The sequence below is a fragment of the Hypanus sabinus genome, chromosome 4 (assembly GCF_030144855.1).
Source record: "Hypanus sabinus isolate sHypSab1 chromosome 4, sHypSab1.hap1, whole genome shotgun sequence".
NCBI classification, from domain to species: Eukaryota; Metazoa; Chordata; class Chondrichthyes; order Myliobatiformes; family Dasyatidae; genus Hypanus; species Hypanus sabinus.
The window spans coordinates 79402111-79408526 of NC_082709.1; positions in this window are offsets into that span (position 1 = coordinate 79402111).

The following is a 6416-nucleotide window of genomic DNA, read 5'->3' on the forward strand; positions in this document are numbered from 1 at the left end:
GTGTGTGTGTGGAACAGTACCCTAGTGAGGGTCAGTGTGTGTGGGTCCATCCCCCAGTGAGGGTCAGAGTGTGTGTGGGACCGTGTCCCAGTGAGGGTCAGTGTGTGAGTGGGACTGTCCCCCAGTGAGGGTCAGTGTGTGTGTGGGACCGTGTCCCAGTGAGGGTCAGTGTGTGTGTCGGTCTGTCCCCCAGTGGGGGTCAGTGTGTGTGTGGAACCGTACCCTAGTGAGGGTCAGTGTGTGTGGGATCATCACCCAGTGAGGGCCAGTGTGTGGGTTGAACCTTCCCCCAGTGGGGGTCAGTGTGTGTGTGGAACCGTCCCCTAGTGAGGGTCAGTGTGTGAGGGTCCATCCCCCAGTGAGGGCCAGTGTATGTGTGTGTGGACCGTGTCCCAGTGAGGGTCAGTGTGTGTGTGGGACTGTCCCCCAGTGAGTGTAAGTGTGTGTGTGGGTCTGTCCCCCAGTGAGGGCCAGTGTATGTGTGTGCGGGTCCATCCCCCAGTGAGGGTCAGTGTGTGTGGGGAACCGTCCCTCTGTGAGGGTCAGTGTGTGTGTGGGACCGTCCCTTTGTGAGGGTCAGTGTGTGTGTGGGACTGCCCAGTGAGGGTCAGTGTGTGTGGGACTGTCCCCCAGTGAGGGTCAGTGTGTGTGTGGGACTGTCCAGTGAGGGTCAGTGTGTGTGTGGGACCGTCCCCCAGTGAGGGTCAGAGTGTGTGTGGGTCGGCCCAGTGAGGGTCAGTGTGTGTGTGGTACTGTCCCCCAGTGAAGGTCAGTGTGTGTGTGGGACCGTCCCCCTGTGAGGGTCAGTGTGTGTGTGGGACTGTCCCCCAGTGAGGATCAGTCTGAGTGTGTGCCTGTCTCCCAGTGAGGGCCAGTGTGTGTGTGAAACCGTCCCCCAGTGAGGGTCAGTGTGTGTGTCGGTCTGTCCCCCAGTGGGGGTCAGTGTGTGTGTGGAACCGTCCCCTAGTGAGGGTCAGTGTGTGAGGGTCCATCCCCCAGTTAGGGCCAGTGTATGTGTGTGTGGGACCGTGTCCCAGTGAGGGTCAGTGTGTGTGTGGGACTGTCCCCCAGTGACTGTCAGTGTGTGTGTGGGTCTGTCCCCCAGTGAGGGCCAGTGTATGTGTGTGCGGGTCCATCCCCCAGTGAGGGTCAGTGTGTGTGGGGGACCGTCCCTCTGTGAGGGTCAGTGTGTGTGTGGGACCGTCCCTTTGTGAGGGTCAGTGTGTGTGTGGGACTGTCCAGTGAGGGTCAGTGTGTGTGGGACTGTTCCCCAGTGAGGGTCAGTGTGAGTGTGGGACTGTCTCCCAGTGAGGGCCAGTGTGTGTGTGAAACCGTCCCCCAGTGAGTGTCAGAGTGTGTGTGTGTGTGTGTGGGACCGTGTCCCAGTGAGGGTCAGTGTGTGTGTGGGACTGTCCCCCACTGAAGGCCAGTGTGTGTGTGGAACCGTCCCCTAGTGAGTGTCAGTGTGTGTGTGGAACAGTACCCTAGTGAGGGTCAGTGTGTGTGGGTCCATCCCCCAGTGAGGGTCAGAGTGTGTGTGGGACCGTGTCCCAGTGAGGGTCAGTGTGTGAGTGGGACTGTCACCCAGTGAGGGTCAGTGTGTGTGTGGGACCGTGTCCCAGTGAGGGTCAGTGTGTGTGTCGGTCTGTCCCCCAGTGGGGGTCAGTGTGTGTGTGGAACCGTACCCTAGTGAGGGTCAGTGTGTGTGGGATCATCACCCAGTGAGGGCCAGTGTGTGGGTTGAACCTTCCCCCAGTGGGGGTCAGTGTGTGTGTGGAACCGTCCCCTAGTGAGGGTCAGTGTGTGAGGGTCCATCCCCCAGTGAGGGCCAGTGTATGTGTGTGTGGACCGTGTCCCAGTGAGGGTCAGAGTGTGTGTGGGTCGGCCCAGTGAGGGTCAGTGTGTGTGTGGTACTGTCCCCCAGTGAAGGTCAGTGTATGTGTGTGTGGGTCCATCCCCCAGTGAGGGTCAGTGTGTGTGGGGGACCATCCCCCTGTGAGGGTCAGTGTGTGTGTGGGAACGTCCCTCTGTGAGGGTCAGTGTGTGTGTGGGACTGTCCAGTGAGGGTCAGTGTGTGAGGGACTGTCCACCAGTGAGTGTCAGTGTGTGTGTGGGACTGTCCAGTGAGTGCCAGTGTGTGTGTGGGACCGTATCCCAGTGAGGGTCTGTGTGAGTGTGGGACTGTCTCCTAGTGAGTGCCAGTGTGTGTGTGGAACAGTCCCCCCAGTGAGGGTCAGAGTGTGTGTGGGACCGTGTCCCAGTGAGGGAGAGTGTGTGTGTCGGTCTGTCCCCCAGTGGGGGTCAGTGTGTGTGTGGAACCGTACCCTAGTGAGGGTCAGTGTGTGTGGGATCATCACACAGTGAGGGCCAGTGTGTGGGTTGAACCTTCCCCAGTGAGGGTCAGTGTGTGTGTGGGTCTGTCCCCCAGTGAAGGACAGTGTGTGTGTGTGTGGGACCGTGACCCAGTGAGGGTCAGTGTGAGTGTGGGACTGTCTCCCAGTGAGGGCCAGTGTGTGTGTGGTACAGTCCCCCAGTGAGGGTCAGTGTGACTCTGGGACTGTCTCCCAGTGAGGGCCAGTGTATGTGTGAAACCGTCCCCCAGTGAGTGTCAGTGTGTGTGTGTGGGGGACCGTGTCCCAGTGTGCGACAGTGTGTGTGTGGGACTGTCCCCCAGTGAAGGCCAGTGTGTGTCTGGAACCGTCCCCCAGTGAGGGTCAGTGAGTGTGTGTGACCGTTCCCCCAGTGAGGGTCAGTGTGTGTGTGGGTCCTTCCCCCAGTGAGGGTCAGCGCGTGTGTGGGAACATCCCCCAGTGAGGGTCAGTGTGTGTGTGGAACCCTCCCCTAGTGAGGGTCAGTGTGTGTGTGCGACTGTCCCCCAGTGATGCTCAGTGTGTGTGTGGGACCGTGTCCCAGTGAGGGTCAGTGTGTGTGTGGGATCATCACCCAGTGAGGGCCAGTGTATGTGTTGAACCTTCCCCCAGTGAGGGTCAGTGTGTGTGTGGGTCTGTCCCCCAGTGAAGGTTAGTGTGTGTGTGTGTGTGGGACCGTGTCCCAGTGAGGGTCAGTGTGAGTGTGGGACTGTCTCCCAGTGAGGGCCAGTGTGTGTGTGGTACAGTCACCCTGTGAGGGTCAATGTGACTGTGGGACTGTCTCCCAGTGAGCCGTCCCCCAGTGAGTGTCAGTGTGTGTGTGTGTGGGACCGTGTCCCAGTGAGGGTCAGTGTGTGTGTGGGACTGTCCCCCAGTGAAGGCCAGTGTGTGTGCGGAACCGTCCCCTAGTGAGTGTCAGTGTGTGTGTGGAACCGTACCCTGGTGAGGGTCAGTGTGTGTGGGTCCATCCCCCAGTGAGGGTCGGAGTGTGTGTGGGACCGTGTCCCAGTGAGGGTCAGTGTGTGTGTAGGTCCGTCCCCCAGTGAGGGTCAGTGTGTGTGTGGAACCGTCCCCTAGTGAGGGTCAGTGTGTGTGTGGGACTGTCCCCCAGTGATGGTCAGTGTGTGTGTGGGTCCATCCCCCAGTGCGGTTCAGAGTGTGTGTGGGATCATCACCCAGTGAGGGCCAGTGTATGTGTTGAACCTTCCCCCAGTGAGGGTCAGTGTGTGTGTGGGTCTGTCCCCCAGTGAAGGTCAGTGTGTGTGTGTGGGACCGTGTCCCAGTGAGGGTCAGTGTGAGTGTGGGACTGTCTCCCAGTGAGGGCCAGTGTGTGTGTGAAACCGTCCCCCAGTGAGTGTCAGAGTGTGTGTGTGTGTGTGTGGGACCGTGTCCCAGTGAGGGTCAGTGTGTGTGTGGGATTGTCCCCCAGTGAAGGCCAGTGTGTGTGTGGGACCGTGTCCCAGTGAGGGTCAGTGTGTGTGTGGGACTGTCCCCCAGTGAGGGTCAGTGTGTGTGTGGGACCGTGTCCCAGTGAGGGTCAGTGTGTGTGTCGGTCTGTCCCCCAGTGGGGGTCAGTGTGTGTGTGGAACCGTACCCAAGTGAGGGTCAGTGTGTGTGGGATCATCACCCAGTGAGGGCCAGTGTGTGGGTTGAACCTTCCCCCAGTGAGGGTCAGTGTGTGTGTGGGTCTGTCCCCCAGTGAAGGTCAGTGTGTGTGTGTGTGGGACCGTGTCCCAGTGAGGGTCAGTGTCAGTGTGGGACTGTCTCCCAGTGAGGGTCAGTGTGTGTGTGGGACCGTGTCCCAGTGAGGGTCAGTGTGTGTGTCTGTCTGTCCCCCAGTGGGGGTCAGTGTGTGTGTGGAACCGTCCCCTAGTGAGGGTCAGTGTGTGAGGGTCCATCCCCCAGTGAGGGCCAGTGTATGTGTGTGTGGGACCGTGTCCCAGTGAGGGTCAGTGTGTGTGTGGGACTGTCCCCCAGTGAGTGTCAGTGTGTGTGTGGGTCTGTCCCCCCAGTGAGGGCCAGTGTATGCGTGTGCGGGTCCATCCCCCCCGTGAGGGTCAGTGTGTGTGGGGGACCGTCCCTCTGTGAGGGTCAGTGTGTGTGTGGGACCGTCCCTTTGTGAGGGGTCAGTGTGTGTGTGGGACTGTCCAGTGAGGGTCAGTGTGTGTGGGACTGTCCCCCAGTGAGGGTCAGTGTGTGTGTGGGACTGTCCAGTGAGGGTCAGTGTGTGTGTGGGACCGTCCCCCAGTGAGGGTCAGAGTGTGTGTGGGTCTGCCCAGTGAGGTTCAGTGTGTGTGTGGGACTGTCCCCCAGTGAAGGTCAGTGTGTGTGTGGGGACCGTCCCCCAGTGAGGGTCAGTGTGTGTGTGGGACTGTCCCTCAGTGAGGGCCAGTGTGTGTGTGTGGGACTGTCCGCCAGTGAGGATCAGTGTGTGTGTGGGACCGTCCCCCAGTGAGGGTCAGTCTGAGTGTGTGACTGTCTCCCAGTGAGGGCCAGTGTGTGTGTGAAACCGTCCCCCAGTGAGGGTCAGTGTTTTGTGTGTGGGACCGTGTCCCATTGAGGGTCAGTGTGAGTGTGATACTGTCTAAGTTTCGGCCAGTGTGTGTGTGGAACTGTCCCCCAGTGAGGGTCAGTGTGAGTGTGGGACTGTCTCCCAGTGAGGGCCAGTGTGTGTGTGAAACCGTCCCCCAGTGAGGGGTCAGTGAGTTTGTGTGACCGTTCCCCCAGTGAGGGTCAGTGTGTGTGTGGGTCCTTCCCCCAGTGAGGGTCAGTGCGTGTGTGGGAACGTCCCCCAGTGAGGGTCAGAGTGTGTGTGGAACCATCCCCTAGTGAGGGTCAGTGTGTGTGTGCGACTGTCCCCCAGTGATGCTCAGTGTGTGTGTGGGACCGTGTCCCAGTGAGGGTCAGTGTGTGTGTGGGATCATCACCCAGTGAGGGCCAGTGTATGTGTTGAACCTTCCCCCAGTGAGGGTCAGTGTGTCTGTGGGTCTGTCCCCCAGTGAAGGTCAGTGTGTGTGTGTGTGGGACCGTGTCCCAGTGAGGGTCAGTGTGAGTGTGGGACTGTCTCCCAGTGAGGGCCAGTGTGTGTGTGAAACCGTCCCCCAGTGAGTGTCAGTGTGTGTGTGTGTGGGACCGTGTCCCAGTGAGGGTCAGTGTGTGTGTGGGACTGTCCCCCAGTGAAGGCCAGTGTGTGTGCGGAACCGTCCCCTAGTGAGTGTTAGTGTGTGTGTGGAACCGTACACTGGTGAGGGTCAGTGTGTGTGGGTCCATCCCCCAGTGAGGGTCAGAGTGTGTGTGGGACCGTGTCCCAGTGAGGGTCAGTGTGTGTGTGGGTCCGTCCCCCAGTGAGGGTCAGTGTGTGTGTGGAACCGTCCCCTAGTGAGGGTCAGTGTGTGTGTGGGACTGTCCCCCAGTGATGGTCAGTGTGTGTGTGGGTCCATCCCCCAGTGAGGGTCAGAGTGTGTGTGGGATCATCACCCAGTGAGGGCCAGTGTATGTGTTGAACCTTCCCCCAGTGAGGGTCAGTGTGTGTGTGGGTCTGTCCCCCAGTGAAGGTCAGTGTGTGTGTGTGGGACCGTGTCCCAGTGAGGGTCAGTGTGAGTGTAGGACTGTCTCCCAGTGATGGCCAGTGTGTGTGTGGAACAGTCCCCCAGTGAGGGTCAGTGTGAATGTGGGACTGTCTCCCAGTGAGGGCCAGTGTGTGTGTGAAACCGTCCCCCAGTGAGTGTCAGAGTGTGTGTGTGTGTGTATGGGACCGTGTCCCAGTGAGGGTCAGTGTGTGTGTGGGACTGTCCCCCACTGAAGGCCAGTGTGTGTGTGGAACCGTCCCCTAGTGAGTGTCAGTGTGTGTGTGGAACAGTACCCTAGTGAGGGTCAGTGTGTGTGCGTCCATCCCCCAGTGAGGGTCAGAGTGTGTGTGGGACCGTGTCCCAGTGAGGGTCAGTGTGTGAGTGGGACTGTCCCCCAGTGAGGGTCAGTGTGTGTGTGGGACCGTGTCCCAGTGAGGGTCAGTGTGTGTGTCGGTCTGTCCCCCAGTGGGGGTCAGTG